The sequence below is a fragment of the Anas acuta genome, chromosome 2 (genome assembly GCF_963932015.1).
Source record: "Anas acuta chromosome 2, bAnaAcu1.1, whole genome shotgun sequence".
NCBI lineage: Eukaryota > Metazoa > Chordata > Aves > Anseriformes > Anatidae > Anas > Anas acuta.
The window spans coordinates 26,529,428-26,548,430 of NC_088980.1; the positions used below are offsets into that span (position 1 = coordinate 26,529,428).

The 19,003-nt window shown below is 40.6% G+C and overlaps 1 long non-coding RNA gene across 1 annotated transcript; it reads left to right on the plus strand.

Annotated features, from left to right (window-relative positions):
- Positions 1–16,036: 16,036 nt before the first annotated feature.
- Positions 16,037–18,025, plus strand: LOC137851675 (uncharacterized). Its single transcript, XR_011093346.1, has 2 exons — positions 16,037–16,155; positions 16,368–18,025. It is a non-coding gene; the product is annotated as an uncharacterized lncRNA (long non-coding RNA).
- Positions 18,026–19,003: the final 978 nt, after the last annotated feature.

Sequence of the window (19,003 nt, forward strand, 5' to 3'; positions counted from 1 at the left end):
CTATATTAGGAGCCAAGGAAGACTTTCCCCATAATTACGTGCTGAAAGTCAGGGCGTGTAAATAATCTCCTACAAGCTCAGGTAACAACAGTCACCCTTGTTAGCCACATTTTTTTCCTCTGGCAATGTTCCTACAGCATATTTTTAGCCAAAGTTTATCTATTTAGCTTGCTTATCAGCTCAGTTCCACACCAGGAGCTTCACCAGCATGTCTGGTGGGAGAGGCATTGGCTGTTAGGCATCGCTCAGAACTTGCTTCTGAGTGCTGGCTTCTCTGCCTTGATGCTCAGGGTTTGCTTGCTGCTCTTCCCCTCCCTCCTTGGGGTCTGCTTTTTGCCAAACCTGACTGTCCGTGTCAACTGCACGGGCATGCCACAAGCAGCACAGTCTCAGCTCAGGGAACGGCCTGCCCTGAGCAGCACCACCGTGCTGACCACCACCAGTGCAGGAGCTGGTGCCACCACACAGGCAGAGAGTCTGAGAGACAGAGGCCACCCTGGATGGAAAAGCAGGCTGTGACATGACCCAACATGTTAGTTTTCCAATGCGGAAACCCACAGAGCCACAAAGCCCTCCCTCATCCATTCTGCAAAGCTGAGGATACCTTCTTCTTCAGAGATCCTGTTAATTGTCATAGAGGTTTTGATGACCATCTAGTTGTTCTCCACAGAAATGAATAAAGAAATACCATGCAGAGGTATCAATTAATTTATTTTTTAAATGCAAACACTCCTGAAAACTTAATCAAAGTCTGATTTAAATTTAGGTTATCAAGTGAAGTTGATGCAGTGTGTCAAAACCGAGCCACAAGGAGCTATTGGGTCAAGTCCTGTTCCTGGCTGGACTCACCTAACCTTACCACGAGGGCAGCCCATGGCAGATCCTGGGCCACTGCCCATGTATCGGGGCAAAACTGATAGTTTTTTTTTTTTGTCTCTGTTGGATAGGAGTTTGCTCGGAATGGTATTTGAAAGAAAACCCTTAAAACAGACTCTCTCTGTTCCTGACTGGTTTTCCAAAGCACATAAATCTTTTGTAACTTTAATTCTTAGCCCCACAGTAAATATGATAGTGATAGTGACAGCTGGAATGCTTATAAAAACAGCATCAGAGTAAATGGCGAACATAAGTCAAACCGATCTACAAAACTGATGGTTTTCCAGGAATATATGTAAAATCCTTTTGTCTACGTGGTATATATATGCATATTCATATATTTATGTATACAGTACTTGTTAAAATACAGCAGGTGAACTATACAATTAAGCAGGCTTGCGTGATAGTACTGTGGTGCTAATTATTATTCTAGCGTATCAGGTAAATTAAAAGTAGGTGGGTACACTCACAGCAGTAAAAAAAAACAGTAACTTTTTTTCTGTAACTTTTGTTACAGAAAAAAAAAAAAAAAAAAAAAAAGATTTGAGTATATTATTACTGAGGTTGGCTGAGAAAGAAAGTAAAAGATCTAACCTGATTGTCATCTGAACGAGTGCATTAGGAAACAGCTCTCTCAGTTTTACTGTTTCTAGCTGTATCTTTTGTAATACACAATAGGGGAGTCTTTTCTCTGATTTGCTTTTAAGGCTTTAGCACAATCAAAAGCTGGAGGTATTGTAAAGAAAATCTGCAAATAGCATAAAAATGTCTTGTGGTGACATTCCTATTCAGGCTCTGGGCCTGATTTTGAAAGATCCTGAACACCCAGAGATGGCAATGTTAAGCACTTCTGCAGATCAGATCTTTGAGGTCTGAAAGATTGTTTTATAATCTTGTTTTCATGCTCTTGCAAACCTACAAAGTCTTCTCCCCCCCACGTAATAGCACAGACTTTATTAAAACCATTCAGAACAGATCTCTGTGTTTTAAGGCCACAGTTTTGTGCTGACTGGTGAGATACTTAACTTCAGTCAGCAGAACAATTTCCATCCTTTCAGGAAACTAATGATATACTTAAGAGTATACTTGAGCGTATTAAAGTTAAGACAACATTAATTATTTAAAAACAAAGTCTCTGCAATACTGGGACTGTTAGATCCTCTCAGTTGCATTATTCTGCTTGGCTATGGGACCATCTTCACAAAAGTTCTTGCATAGAATAACAAAGTTTGGAAAAGCCCTCCAATATCATCTGGTACCCCAGATCCCCCTACCACCAATGTCACCCACTAAACCACATCCCTAAGCACCACGTCCAACCTTTCCTTGAACACCCCCAGGGATGGTGATGCCACCACGTCCCTGGGCAGATGGAAAACAATTTATAGAGCATATAAAAGGTCAGTTCCTCAAAAAAAAAAAAAAAAAAAAAAAAAAAAAGATTTCTATTCTTTGTCTTTCACTGTCTGGTCATCTGTAGGGAAAAGTCCACATTTGCCATTGTGTCTTCCCTCAGAAGTGGTTTGAGGTGGCAGCAGTCTGAAGTATAACTATAACAAAACAGTAAAGTCTGAAATTGCATGTTCGGTGTTTATGCAGGCTGTATGTAAGCCACAAGGAAAAATAAATTTAAACAATTGTATGCAGATCTGAGGGATGCAACTGAAGCAATGGCTCCTCAGTTCCCATAAATATGACTAAATTTAGAATCTGATTTCCCAACCAGTTATCACACCATGGTTTGTTGGCACAGTGTAACTGAATACATCCAAATGTGTAGTTTCTGATTTGTATGAGGTTAAACCTGAAGCTAAGAGAGCTGCAAAAATGGCAGTCCCACCTTTTCTCCTTTTTCGATTGCTTTCAGAAACGCTCCTACAACATAGTCATTTTTCTTCAACATATAAAATGCTGATTTGATTGACGGTCATATAACCCAATTTATTTATTTTAAACAGAAGGAAAATCCAACCTATTTGAGGCATACATAAGAAGAAACAGAAACTATAAATGCAAATTTGCTAAAGCAATGTGTTTGGTAATCATCAAAATAAGACTTAATCTATTTATTTTTTTTTAATATTCACACAGGTAGTTGTGTAATTTATGTACACATATGTTGTGTTATATGCATACTGCTGATGACCCTTTGTAGATTTGTGTAAACTCATTTAACAAGCACATTTGAAACACTTATTAGATAAAAATCTTGAGCTGTACATTATAAATAATGATTTTCAAATGATAAATTGTAATTTTCTTTTATGGCTGTTGCAAATTTGTATTAAAGCTTTGCTGAATTGGACAATTTTTCAGTGGAGTTTACTTAATGTTAATCTATTCATTTGGGGGTAAATGAAGAGTTTAATGGTGAAGTGATGTAACTAGAATATAGTCTCAAGTGGTGTGTTAGGTTTATCAATCAGTGAAAATTGTGCACTTGAGTGTTAGAGCACATGTCTATCCATATGCTTCTTGCTACCTCAGTTAATTGAAACCCTTCTTCCATCCTATTATCAATACTTGAAAAATAGCTCCAACCACATCTATTAACCAGTGTCTCAATAGGTGCTGTATCAGCTCCATGCAAATTGCATGTATTTTGCTAGAAAGCAATTTCACTAATGTAAGGGTCAGTTCTGTGGTTCACTGGAGATGTTCAGTCAGGGGATGCCGGGGCATGTCCGTTTGGATGGATAGAGATGGATGGAGCTGTGCGCCTGGTCTTCAGTCCACTGAAGCACAGTACAGGGTTGGAGGTCCAGTCTGATTGACACCCTCAGTCCTCAGTGATTTTGACAAAAGCAAAGTGTGCTCATGAGGAAAACTAGCTAGACACTGCCACTTGTACTGGGAAATCTGAACTGAAGAGAAATATATGTATTTTCAATTTCTCATAACACAGAATGTAAAAAAAATAAATAAATAAAATCAAGTTAAGATTCAGGACAGCAGAATTATGCACCAATACTGAGATGTCCTAAACAGCTCTGAAATTACAAGTTCTTCCTTCCAAAGCAACTTCTCCAAGGCTTTCATTGATATTGACATATTACCTCTCTCCCCTAAATACATGACTTGAATGCAAAAAAAAAACAACAGATTTTCTGAGCAGCTCAGCTTAGGATAATTTGGTTGTGCTTTACTGTGTCTTAAATACAATTAAAGTACTTCCATCTCCTAAGCCCAAAATACAAAACATATTTCTGAGCATATTCAAACCTACCTAAGTCCTTCCACTTTCCAGTCCTTCCACTTTCCAGTCCTTCTACTTTCCACTCCTTCATTGTGCTTCACATGCTTATTGTGGTTCTCTCCTTCCCTGACAGTTTTCATGACCACTTTGGCTTTCTTGGCCACTTGTTGACTTTAATAAATCAAAGTAGAAGGAAAATGAAAGAGTCTACAGCACACACAAGGAAGAGAAAGAAGGATCTGAGATACTCAGCAGTGCCTTATCTAGTACTACCTAAAACTCTCTAAAGGCTTCTCTAATCGATTAGGGCATTTTGGACCCTTGAACCCAAGGAGTTCCACCTCTGCTCCGAAGTTATCCACTTTCCTTTCTGTGGCCAAGTTGGCTAATCAATCCCATCAGGTGTGAGGATACAAGGTATAGGTCAGTTTTGCTGGGTAATGCTTCTCCATCTCAGAAGGGGCCAAATGACCGGCTTACTCCAGACAGCGCCTTCCACTAACTCTATTATTATCTTCCAAAGGTGGGTTGCTAGCAGCATTCTCCCAAAAAGAGGAATGGAAGCAATCCTTGACAGAGGATTATCAGTATTATAATTAGTATTATTACTGCGTTGTCTACATACCTCTGGAAACACGTAACCCCCCCTCACCCTTCTGCTCAAATTTGTAGACATTCTTTCTCACTGCTACTTTGGCTCCCAGTTCCTCATAGTGGCTTGTTGTCATCATGCAGAGCAGACCTTTTAAGTGTTGAAGGGATCTGCTAGACAGCATGAATACCTCTTTGCTTTGTTTCTTGTGTAGATCTGTCCCTATTGTCTCAGGGCCCACTAAGAAGTGATGAGCAGGCAAGCCAGTGGCACTACAGCAATTACTGCAGTAAGGCTTTCTGTACCCTGTTATACGCAGAGTTAATATACTGAAATAGTTTGCAATACAAGCAAATAAATAGCTTTCCTTTCAGTCTTAATGCACAGTTTTACGGGAATATATGCTAGAAGGAAAGAGACCCTAACAGAGCCATCAAATCCCAGCTATGGATTTACAAACTGACCGAGGATAGTTTATAGTTCAGTATGATAGTGACAAATCTAGTCTGTATACAGGAAATTAAGGCTCAAAGTTCCAAAAAAAAGGTAGAGCAAGGATGGGTACTTTATCATATTTGCAAGTGTATTGTTTTCATTGTCAATACTTTAAAAAATGTGTACTACAGTGGGCAGACAGGGCAAAACCATCGCTGAAAGCTAACAGAAATCCTGTTATGCAATGAAGAACTTCCTTTTACAGTGCAGTATTTCTTCACTGAAAGCAGATCATTGCTATAAAGAGCAGGTATTTATCAATTTTCAAAGGTCTTGGCCCATCAAAGCTAGTGTTAGATTTGGAATTTCGCTTTTGTTGCCAAGGTGACAAACACTTATAAATATACCACATCTTCTAATGTGCTTTTAACTTAGTATTTTTATGGCTTTTAAATCAGATACCATTAGCAAATATATTAGGTAATTTAGCTGAAAGACCATTTTCTACTAACACTTTTTGTTACATTTCCCCAGGTACTTCAGTAAATGTCTGTTGTGACATTGCAGTCCTGCCAGGCTTCTAGCACATAAGGATACATACAGTACATCTGGTAAGAATTAACATATTACCGTAGGGCTTTCCATTTATTTATTTATTTACTTCGTATTGATAATTACAAATTGTATTTCAAAAAAAAGGAGTAATATTACGGGTTTGATCCTACAGACCACCGACTTCAGTGGGAACTCTGTCGGTAATGACTCCAGGACAGGCCAGCAGCCTTTTTGAGCGTGTTATTCTTGGCTCCCATCTCCACTCTTTATGGCCCAGCCCTGAGGCTGAAAGCACAAGGGAGACCATAACAGCTCCATAGCAGGGCCTTTCCCCTACCCCACACAGCAAGCAAGAAAACACAGCCTGCCAGGGTGTTTTCTTCTTGTTTTATAGACTCGAAGGCTGGAGGAAACCTTTGTGATTAGCTAGTGTGACATCCTGCAGGACGTCCCAGGACCTCCATCTCATCCCAGAACTTCCATCTCATCCCAGGACCTCCACCCCACCCCAGGAACCCTGTCCTGTGGGTTCCCTTGGTGGGATGCAAGACCCGAGCTGTGAGCAGGCAGGCCAAAGGGATGGGGTGAGGGAGGGTGCTGACAGAAAGCAGCAATCGTTTCCAGAGACAATTATAATTTTTTTCTTTTACATTTTGACAAAGCTTGCCATCACTGAGGATTAAGCGCAGTTCATAAGCCAATTAATAAGCTTCCTACAATAGCAGCACGTTAGCTTGGGTGGAAAGATCTGATGGAGAAGCATCCAGGAAACATCTTTCAAGCCTACATATTAAATTTAATCTGCCACCCCTGTCTTTTAAGACTCTGCATTCATCTGCTGGGAAAAAAAAATATCTGAAAAAAAAAAAGAAAAAAGCGACCAGTCTGGTGGAAGAGTTTGCTTGGTAAAGAATCTCAGGGAGGAATTTCTGCTGTGCTGGACACAAAGAGCTGCCCCGCACAGCACGCACGGGGCCTGCACAGGTCGCTCTTGCCCCCAGCCTGGCACTGTCCTGTCGGCCTCTTCATTCAGCACAGCTATCTGTCATGAAGAATTTAAGTTTCATATTTTCGTCTGTCAGCTGCGAAAAGGCCTGTCAGCTGAAGCTTACACTACAGTCTGCCAAAAGGCCTATGGCCCGCGCTGACAATACTCTCTTACATTTGTGCTTCCAGGCTCCGGATAATCCCTCACTTTCCTCCTCAGCCATCCAGTTATGATGAGGCTTAAATTGCATATTTTGGGGGTTTTTAAATCCAGATTTTGCTGATAAATGCTATCAGCGGGAACAAAATGAAATACAGCAAGGTTTAGCTCTTATTACCGGCATAAAGCCTACTATGGCCGTTTTGTGAGGCCTATAGAGACAGTATTCATATTAAACAGGTTAATGTCTATAGTCACAGGAACTAAACGTAGGAATGCTAATATCAGCTTTTATCTACTTTGTCTATTTGCCATCTCTGAAACTTACCAGGAAAAAAAAATCCTTCAAACATGACATTTTCCACTTTGTGCCTTTAATTTGATTTGCAAAGGGAAATTGGAAAAGCAGTTCATTATAAATCCACATGTGATTGTTTTTATGCTCTGAGATGCCACAGAAGCAGAAAGTGTCTAAAACCCCAGAGTCCACTTTCAAAAGCCACCCCTTTTCCCACAAGACAGTTCACAAAATTACCAGAAGAGAAAGTCCATAGTCAAAAACCAGCCACCGGCCCATCTCACTCGGATATGTGTGTCCTTGTGAGGGCAAGGAAGGATACATAAAGTCAATCCTCACACCTGTAACGGTAGCTCTGAGCAGCTTTGATGCTGACACCTAAATAAGAACACAGCGAAAAGTAAAATTGCTTTATAAACTCAATCTCATCTGAGGATCATCAGTGGGACACAGCGCAGTAACCCAGGTTAAGCTTCAGCTGCCTTGTCTCTGAGAAATCAATTGTCTGACCGTAATGCGACCACAAAGAAAACACATCTTTAACTCATTAAAGGCTTTTAAATTGTCTAATCAATTATGACTCAATTACATTTTTCTGAAGTCAATATTAGATTATACCCCAATGAAACAACTTTACAGTTTTTTTTCTTTGTTGAAACATCAATTTTCTCTGCAGTTTTAGAAGATTTGAAATACTAGTGCCAGAGGGATTTCTATTTCTTTCCCTCGTTGCACTATTTTATCATTTGGAAACCAACTTCAGAACAGTGGTTTTCAACCCATAATCTGAGGAAGTCTGGAAAGAGGAAGGCTACTTCAGGGAAGAGTGCAAAAAGCACTATGAAAAGCAACCTCCTTGTTAGCAGGTTTCAGCCTGCTTTGTAAGATTCATTCTTTCCCTGAAAAAACTGTTTTATGTTTGCACATTGAGAGAGAGAGAGGATTATTACCCTGGAATATCTTTTCCATAGCAAGCAAGGTAGGAAATTTCTTAACTTTGACAGACTCATGTTCAGAAAATGAAGGCAGTGTGTAGTGACCCCTCTCTGAAAGTTTCTGCACGTGCTTCACACAGTACTCCCATGGCTGGACCAACTTGGATGAGCAGAGCTGAGCCAGCACGTGGCCTCCAGCACAGAAACCACCACTCACAATGGTACTGAAAAAGCTTGAAGTAAAGGACGAGCATGGATCTCCTAGTTTTGGGGATTCAGCTGCCTTCTACTATGAGCAGCTATGGCAAATAATTCTTCTCCCAACAGGACTGAGTTCCCACCTGTCATGTACCTGGATATTTTTTCCTCTGGTGCTTGGATGCGTCCCACTGGTAGGCAGGGAGCAAGCATGAGAAATGAAGCTGGAGAATGTGGTATCACAGCTTGCAGTTTTACTTTTATCAATTCACATAACTTATTGTTTGAATAGCACTGTGTAAATAGATAACAACAGCTGACAAAAAAACTGTTACTAGTAGTATTAACATCCATGATAATTATTAGATATCTGATAAATCTATTTTTTGGTAATAATTGTGAAAGATCAAGACAGCAGCAACAGCACATTGTTCAACACCTGGTTCAAAGCAGCACACATCCTGCCCCAGAATGTTCCTACACAACGGCTATTAGAAAAGGGTGGGAATTGGGATAAACATGGATCATGCTGGAAGGTGGGGAGAAAAGAAACAGTAAAAGCTGGTATAGTGTACAAATTGGCTCTTGGTGCGTGGAGTAGTTGCAGGTGTCTGTGAAACTAATCAGTGCTAAAGGATAGTGATTTGTGTCACAGCAGAATAACGTTTGCTATTTTTTTGTCCAAAAGATCAAAATATCGGAGTGACAGTTTCTGTGTTCCTGTATGTTTCCACCTAGAATATTTTGGATCTCACTGTATTCTTACTGTTGTTACAAACAAGAATTCCCTTAGCATTGCATATATGTTGACTATATTAACTTTTTTTTTTTAACTTTTTTACTTTTTTTTTTTTTTTAAATAGAAGTGAAGAGACTATAATATATTTTGATTCAGGAATAAATTACTCCAGGAGCTAGAGATTTGATTCCCTAGGCAATACAGATTTTTAATGTCTGAGTTGTGCTGTCTTAGGGTAAAAATTCAGATAATAGTTTCACCTCCCTGAAAAGCTGGATTTTGCTCCCAAATTCCTGGGAAGTTTCCACTTGAACTGACTGCCTTCTGCTTCCCTGCCTCCTCATTCTTTTGTCTCTGTAGTTATTCATTAGGAGCAGGCTCACTGCCTCATTTAAAGAGCAACAAATGAAGGAGGCAGATCTACATTTTGTTCTGCATTTCGTTTTACCTGTGGTTTGGGAGCAGCTTCATTTAAAGCCAGGTTACCCTTCTCCACAGGTGTGTACAAATTGGTAGGTGGGTGTCCGGTATCTCTGTAGATGAAGAAAGGAGGGAAAAGAAAATTGCTGTGATATAACACGTTAAGAACACTGGTGTTTCTTACCAGCCTTGGTCAGGCAGCTCTCTCCTGCACGTGCTGGCTTTCAGGACTCTCATTCCTGGTTGGTGAACAGCTTATTTTAATTGCTTTAATTTAGGTGAAAAACTTAATTTCTGCACAGACCCTCAGCACCTAAGATGTGGTAATACACTCCTGCAGGCAGCAGGATGCTTAACTGCGGGCATGGCAAATACTCACCTCCCAAGCCTCTTTGAGAGATCCCAGCCAAACCTTCCCTCTTTTTTTTTGTGTTATTCCCATTCCAATTACTCCTTCTTCCTGCCCCACCGTTTCTTTGAAAGGACTTGTTTGATTATAAGCTACATTCTGCTATTTTAAACAACGTGGTTTGACTCTAGCTCAGGTCAATGCGATGAGAAATCACTTGGGTCAGATGCAGAGATGTGGTGATGAGAGATCCCCGTGGCAGCTGGCACCAGCATGGGAGCTGCCCAGATGGTGGTAGAAATCCTGACTTCTTTTTCAAGCAAGATGCCTGTTTAGTTCTTTGAGTATTTTACTTACATGTCAATGACGTCCCCCAGAAACTTTAGGCTCCTTTATTTTTGATCTTCTTGTTTCACTGGGGAAAAAGAAAGCCAGAAGATAGGCATTTAAGTTAGGAGTACACCAGTCAGTCTTCATACTCTGTGCCGAAGTCGTCATGACCAACTCTGGGGAATAATCGCCCTTCTGACCACCAAGAGTTCATACTGGCTTTTGTCTCTCATTGCAGCAGTGAACCTCCTTTGTTTCTTCTCCCAGCAGGTTGGCACATGCCTCTGGAGGCCGAGACCCCCGAATGAGAGGTGCAGAGGCTGCTGGTAGGACCCACAGGGGAAGCGGTGGCACGAATGTTGGCCAGCCACGGTTGACCCTGCTGTTTGCCCTCATGCTCCCTGAAGAGTAGGCCAGGCTCCAGAAAAATAGTATGAAAAAACACATTAGTGCTTCCTTTTTGAGTTACAAAATAATAATATCAATAGCATGGAGCTAGTTGTTCCTCATGATGGAAAAAAAAAGAAAAGGACTAAGAATAAATAACTCCCACCCCAATTTTTTGTCTTCAACAGATCCTGGGTATTAAACAGGATAGAAAGGTAAAGGGAGCATTTTTTCAGTAGTCTGCAGCTGACAGAGCACAACGTAGGTGAAAGTAAATGGGTGTTGTGGAGCCAGCAGATTTCTGTGTCACCGTACTGCGCATCCCCGTTCTACTTCGAATTACTCACTTTGTGAGATGCACTGAGGTGGGGGAAGTTGCAGCTGACAAAGAAAAAGATGAAGAAATGGGCTTGCTTCTCCCCCAGACAGGCTGTTTATTACGTTCCTCTTGCTTTGTTCTTGGAGTCGGTATTTCTTAACAGTTTCTAAACTATACATCTTTGTAAAAGTCAAAGCTTCCCACAATGTTGTTAATTTCAGTTCAAGAGGATTGAAAGAGCAAGGGCACAATTAATTACACAGTATGAAATAGTTAGATTTAACAGGAATCTGTAAAGCTTTATTTTTTAAATGTTTCTTAACTCCAGCACTAAGTGAAGGTGTAAAGCAAAAGATGCTGGATTTTTTAAATGTCAAAGTAATTTTGGCCTATCTCCGGCCTTTCCATTTGCCACATTAAAGCAGCCCTGTTATTCTGTAAACTTCACAGGCTCAGTGGGAATACAACACAGCATTTGCCAGGGACAGCTTTAAGGTTACGCAAAGTAGGCAGCTGCCTACCCTAACAAGGAGCTAGATGCAGGAAATAAAATAAAATAAAAAAAAAAAAAGAAAGAACAAAAATTCACAAATACAAAACATTATTATTTGCCAGCAGTAAGTGCTTCCTGTTCAAATTGGCAGGGGGGAGTAATATAATTTTTTTGTGCATTTTATCGTGGAGTGAAGAAACTGGTGGGGAGGCCCTGGAAAAGTCTCCCTGTCTGCCATAAAATGGGCAAGGGCTGGCTCTTTGTGGCCTTTGGCAGGCAGCGGCTGAGCAGGCGGAGGGCAACACAAAGAAATACGCTCGCTGCTATGGGAAGGCTTTGCCTACACAAGCAAGTCCTTTTGGAATAACTTAAGAGGGTTTTGTTCAAAATAGACTGCCTTGCAGCCATATGCAAAAGTTGGATGTTGTTCTTTTTCTTTGCTTTTCTTTTTCTTTTTTTTTTTTTCTTTTTGTTCTTGCTTTTAAACAGCCTGGCGTTTTATTTCGCATCACCTGCGAAACGGGCTAAAGCAACTGTTCTGGCTAGTTTTAACTGATTTCTTTTATGTGTGCAGTTAGAGCAGCAGAGAGAAGCATTGGCATTTTAGGTTTCCAGCACATGAAATCTGCAGTCTTGCAAGTTGGAGTCTTTTAAATGGAAAGCGAGAGAGTAATCAGTGGTTCACGGTGAAAGAATGACTTCTGGGAGCAGATATTCAAGTCTCTTAGGTCTGGATCAACCAAGCAAATCAAGGTAAAACCCAGAGGGACAAATATACTGCACAGATCTGCTTAGGAAGCATCCTTTTATAGAAACAAACGGGGAGGTAAAGCATGGTGCTTTAAAAGTGCATTAAGCGTACTTTATTCCTCAGCTCAGAGTTAATTCAAGCAATAAACTCACTGCTTTCACACTTGCTAAAGCTTCCCACAAATCTCACGACTGAGCTCCCCACCGAACCTCAGGGGAAGCTGTTAGGATGATAACTCCCTTCCCCCACCTCCATGCTGACCTGGAAATGCTTAGAGAATTGTGCTCAGCAAAACCCTGTCCTAACACTTTTTATTATTGCTCTTAGTACCTGTGTTTTTCTCTGTACCACGTATATAAAAGAGAGGGGATTTCCCCTTGCACCAATTAAAACCCAAATCTCACCTCTCCTTTCTTCCCCCTCAACAAGAAGTTAACCCCTGCTGAGCTCTTTCCCCCAAGGCATCCATAAAGCCTCACAGGTGAGCTCGCTGCAGTGTAATGAGAATGAATCAGTGCTGATCTCCCAACAGATAAACACAAATCTTTTATTCTAGCCACCTGGCTCTGGACTTATCAGACAACAAAACGTCTATGGTTGGGGTTAGCTGGATTTTCTTCTTTCTTTTGCCCTCTTGGGAGCAAAGGTGCTTTGAAACATCTTCAGGTTGCTTCGAGCTGCGATTTTTCTTTCCTAAAATCTATTTTCTGATACTTTCTTTTTGTTGTTGTTGGAGGAAATGACCTTGTTTCAGTGTGCTCAGTCTGTTAAAATCTTTTAGTTGTATCACAACTCTTTCTTACCCCTCGTCTCACCTGGACAGAAGTAATATTGCGATTTTTTCGTTTAAGTAAAGGTTTAATTATAATTAAACCTAGTTGCTGTACCTTGGGGAAAATGGAAAGATTTGTGAGGTTAGATAGATAAATTTGTCCTGTGTCCCTGTGGTTTTGACTATAAGAATGTAGAGTCAGGAACTGTAAGATTTCACTAAAATATTTTCTCTCCTAGATGTGTATGAATCATATAATTGGTTGCCTAACGAAGCTCTTTAAGAATAACTGGAAGAAATGAGGTGCACCCAGGAGACTAGCAGGAGAAGAGGCCACTGTGCCAAATTACTGAGAATTTTTGATTGTTCTCAAGGAGGGGCTAAAGTGGGAGGATGAGAAGACAATTCTGCAGTTCAATTTCTACATCTTCACTCATTTTATGTTACAAATAAGTGGTTTATAAGTCAGCTTTCAATTTATTTTCTGGCCCTGGCAGATGGTTACTGTTCTGTCACCTTCAAATTTCACATTTCCCTCTTACCTCAAGCACTTGGAGGAGAACATCACCCCGTAACTTTGGTCCTGTTTTCTTGAGTGCTTCTTAAAAACATTTCCTCTCTCCAGAGCAGATAAATTTTTAGGACATCGCAACTGTAGCCAAGACTGTGGTTCCCTACTGGCAGGGCAGTGAATTTTTGGGAAACTCTATTTCTCCACAAGCAGGATGGTCAGGTCCTGTGACTGACTCATACGGCTTGATAAGCAAATACTCTTATATAATTTGTAAGACAAATTTTGGGCTCTGCTACTACACACATTTTTTTCTAAGTCTATCACAGGGGGAGGAGTAAGGAGTCCACGTTCTGGACTTTCAAATGTGTGTCATTTGTCTGCTACTTTTTTAATTTGTCCACTCTGAAGAGAATGGCCTTCCAAAAAAAAAAAAAAAAAAGCCACAAAAACTTTGATGATGAGTCCCGTGTGCGGTGGGGATATTTGAACCCAATGGCAACACAGATACACTAGCTCGAGTTCATCTTGGGCTAAATTCTGGGGAAGCCACAGAAGAACAAGGCCTCTATTTAACTGGCATTTTGTTTCTACAAGGGAGGTTGTGTTACTAAAGCTCAGTAAATATCCCTTATATTTAGGGGACCAAGATATTAAAAGATCTGCTGCTGAGTTTATAATGGTTATCAGTGATTTGCTGGTTTTGTTGTGTCCCTTACCAGTTGTGATAAACTTGGGTATATTTCTATGTGTTTGCTAAAATCTTCTCAAGGGCTGCATTTTGTGTTCATTCCCTGCCCGTGACTGTTCTGTGCCAATGGAATGTTAATTGGCTGGGGACAATAGATGCCAATATTGATTTCCATAAATAAACATTATTATTTTAGGTATAAAGCATTTTTTATTAAAGCTATTTTCCTTATTGTGGATTAGAACAGAAATATAGTCTCATTTTCTTGTTTGGTGACTTAGATAAAAGAGCAAAACATTTTTCTACATTGTACCTCAAAAAATGTGGAAAGAGAAAGAGGGGACAGAGAAATAGCCACATTATTTATAATAAATGAGAATAAAATGCAATTAGCAGAACAGCTCAACTCGGAGGGCTGGTAGTGGAGCACAGAGCCTTTCTCTTCCAGGTGTTCAGGTGCTGGGTAATGAACATGTCATAAATACCTCCGTGGCGAGGTCACCACTCTCAGGGAGGTTTGTATGAAGAGTGGCAGGCAGGCGTTAGCACACGAGTGTCGGTCATGGGGAGGATGCAGTTGGACATCGGTCCTCTTCTGTCCCTCTCTGAGGAGGGGTGGCCGGGCTGCTGCTCTGCGTGGTAACCTCATGGACCATGGCACCTCCTGTGCTGGCTGTGGGACTTCTGCTGAGCCTTACCTCATGGGGCTGTTTGCAAACGCAACAGCAAAGGCTCCCTAATGGGCTTGCAAGCTGGAAGCAGCAAATTGTGTTTTATTTCATGCAGGAGATGTAAACTAGGTGACTGTGCTAACTCCAGCCTCACGCTGTGGTTCTGGGATAAAAGCCCGAGTATCGCACCTACAGAATTCATGCTCACAGTTTGTTTCCATCTAAAATTCAGCTCTTCTATTCCTGACCTGCCAAGGAGCAGGGCTGGGTCCCAGGTGTGCCTCTCCTGTCTGAAGGCAGAGCAGCTCGCGGGGGTGCTTAGAACAAAGACCGGGTCTTTATTTAGCTGGAGGTTGGTATTAACATCATTGCACATTTAGCCGTGTGAGCCTTTTCTCTTGAAAGCAGCAAAAAGCTTGGTCTGAGGGGTGTGTCATCCCAGCAGCAAAGAAAAAATAAATAAATCTTTTTTATATATGGGAAATATGGTCTGTGCAATTTCTTAGAAGTACCCAGAGTTGTGAAGAGAGCCTAAGACTTGGAGCTTAGCTGCATATGCCTTTAAGTATTTCTAATTGAAAAACACAAAGCTTTGTTTTCTCTTGGAGAGTCAGTTCCCACTCTGGATTTAGGAAAGAATGCAACACTGAGATAATCTCACTTTTCCCATCATCATCCTTTCAGTCTTCTTCGCTCCCCTCCTCCCCAGACACAAGGTGACATATCCAAGTACTTGTCCTTCAACAGCTTCTTCAGCAAGCAACAGAGCAGAAAGCCCTAATATCTATTCATTTGTAATCTGTCATTCTTAAAGTATTAAGGACAATTGACTTCACATGTCTCAGGTAATTAGAATAGTCATCCTTTGCTCCAGATTTTTAAAGTAAGTGTCTCAAACTCTTAATCAGTACATTTATTGATGTCTTTCAACATATCTGTTTCTTGTCAAGAGTGTGTTAGATTTGAAAAAAAAAAAAATCTTGCATACTGAATTGTGCATAAGAATTATATTAAAAACCTTTTTATATTGCTTTTGTAATCAAATAAAATATATTAGTGACAACGTGGTATTTTCCACATTCAAAGTAATCAATCTCTTTTTTAATATGGAATACTATTCAAAAGCACATTAATAAATATAAATGTCAGGAGTTACATTTACACAAATGTTTTAGTACTTGTTTTCCCAAGTTTATATTTCCACATCAAGCAATATTAACTATGATAATAGCTAATGCCATTTTATAAGCTCTAAGGGGCTCATAAAGAGTGTTGTTGGATTTCCTCAGCTGTTACTGATCTTAGCAGGCAAAAAGCAGACATTCCTCACCTCAGAAACCTAACGATGTTTGGTCACTGATGCAGGTTTTTATGATTTCTAGTTAACTACGGATACAGGAGATCTCTGGGGATGGGCACACCTAAGTTGGCTGTCCTCAGGGCACCCTTGGGGAATGACCATTTTCAACATGCAGTGCTCTCCTGGTATGGTAGGTTTGTATTTGTGAGAAGAGCAATTGTTACAATTAGCAGGTGGGGGGTTCTCCCTTTATTCTATAGCTAAGGCTCTATAGAATTATCCACAGGGGTTTGGGACGCTTTTGGTGGTGGAGGTTGGTTGGGTTTTGTTTTGATTTATTGTGGTTTTAATTGTTTGTTTATTTTTTTTTTTCTGACCTTACCATCTCATTGCTCATTTCAGGACATGCTTCCCCAGCGTCTCTTTAGAAATCAAGAAGCAGGAAAGTCTCATAACAGCTAGCACTGTTCCTTTGGTCCTGGGACACTTGAGAACCGCAGTTGCTCAAACCATCCTGCCCATGAGTCTCAGGTTAACTTCATGTGCTGGACAGGAAAAAGACACCACACCAGAAAGCAGGACGGTGTTTGCATGGAGATAGCAGGGCTGAAGTCAGAACAGGGCAGGGAGCGGAGCAGTTCCCTCCATCCCCTTGCCAGTGTTTGACCTTGTGCACCTCAGTCCCTAAAACCCTGACACTTTCTGCCCTGCTCACCATGGTACATTTGAATACCATATTTATTTATTATTTCAGTGTTTGCCAGTAAATAACCAACAGATGTTGAGAAGGAATATACCACCGTAAAACAAAAGCTTAGAGATAACTTGGTGCTGTCACTATCTTTGGCTGTCCTCCAGCTATAGGGCATTCCCCAGCTTCTCCCTGGGGAATTAGCATTGTTGGCAGGCTAGGAACCACATGTAGACATGTGCATTCCCTGAACGGGTGTTGTGCAAACATCTTGCATATCCAGCTTGTTGGAAGAAACGGGGGTGAGCTCCAATAGCTCCTTCTTTCATTGGCAGTCTCCCTCTCCTGTGCATCCTCTTCAACTCTGCAGACAGCAACAAGAGAGAAACTCGAGCGGGTGCTGTGTAATCCAACCTGAGCCTGAGAGCAGCCACTGCTCTCCTGGGAAGCTGCTTGCTCGTTACAGAAGAGCTATTTATATCTCAGAGCTGTGTACGTGTTTCATTGCAGGGGATACAAAAGAATATATTTGAGGTGTGCTTATGTGGAGTTGTTCCCTTTTCAGTAAATTTCTCCATTTGATTTCTCTATGGGATTTGGGGAAGGTGGAAACAGGATTATGAGGACACAGAAAGAGAAGTCCCTCTTGAGGAAGAATCTCATGATTCTATGGCACTGTTTATACTACGTGTACATGGCAGAGTACTCTGTAGGCTTTGAATGAACCCCCTGTTTCAGCAGAAAGTGCAAGACACACGGGCAGCAAGGCAGCTGGCAGTGTCACAAGTGCTGTGAGCACTTGCTCTTTCAAAACGTAGGGGTGAGTTTGAGTCTCTCTGCTGAGCAGTGTAACTTGGTTAAAGATAGGGGTCTAGGTCTATCCAATAACTTAGTGTTGCCTTTTTCTGTGGTTGTTTTAATGACAGCTGAACATATCCAAGAAATAAAACTGAAGTCTTCATATGGATGGTTATCTCCATCAGCCCAGGTGACAGATATCAGTACTTCAGTGTGCTGAGCACCAGAGTGCTTCTGAATCAGAGACCTTCGATGGCTCATAATAGATGAATTCTCTGATTTACTTTACTTCTCCTTTCCTTAAGAAATGGATTGATACTGCACGTACATAACACTTTCTCCTTTTTGTAATATATTACTCAACACGAAATAATTAGGAATGCAAAGGTTGCACTGAACAGCAGCAGCAGCAGCACGCTTGCCTCCCACTGAATCATTTTTGTCTCTTTTTAAAAGATCCATTTCCTGATTACTGAATTATTTCAAATATAATATTTAACCTTCACCTCCTTTAATTTGTGTGCACATTAAGCAAGCTTGATAATTGAGGACTGTTGCTACATTTTGGAAATTTAGGGCCCCATTCAGAAAACTATTGCTCTTACCAATTATCTCAGTGAAATAATTGATACAAAAATAGCTGTGAGTTTAAAATGTAGATGATTAGGTTTAAAATTTTGCCTTCATTTGTTTCATTGGAAGGCACTTACCTGCATCCTTCTGACTGCTTGAAATAATTTTATGTGGGTATCTAAACATACACACAGTGATGTACTGCTATATTTATCACTGTTTTAGTTCAGAGAGCCACTTCAGCTGAGCTGCAAATTCGAAATCTTCCCATAGGACAGCCTAATTGACTTGTGCTTTTGTGGTATATGGTGTCACAAACCCCCTTGACACCATTCTAGCACTGTATTGAATGGATGCTAATCTATTCTTACTCTAACTATTGACTTAATGTTGATATAAAATCTATCTACGTCTCTCTTTCCCAAGAAGACACTTTATAACTCAGCGATGATGATAAATATTGTATCAACTTGAGACATCATGACTCCATGGAAAAGTACCATTTTAGGTGAAGTTTATACAGATTTTGGCTTTCTGAAACACATGATACTATATCAAGAGAAAAATATTGATACTGGCTTCATTCAAACCTCTACTTCAGGAAGGGGACTAAAGGAACTTAGTTTCATAAAAATGTCCAGCACAATCTCACTGTTTATTAAAAGCTATAAAATATACCTAGATTTGCTGCTACATTATAAATCACAAGCTTTTTCAAAACTAAGGTTGTAAAGACTGGATCTCTCTTTCTTCAGTTACATAGCCACAAAAATGAGTTATCCCATGCACTACATTTTGTCAGAGTTCAGAAGGATATTGCCCTGAATCCAAGAAGTCGAAATGGGCCAAAGTGGAAGCCAGGGGTAGAGTCACAGCTTAGCCCCATCCCACTGTAACTCTGTTGACTTAAGAACATCAACTCAAAGCTCTGGAGTGTGAACTCTGTCTGCGGTAGGAGCTTTTTCACAAGAAATTC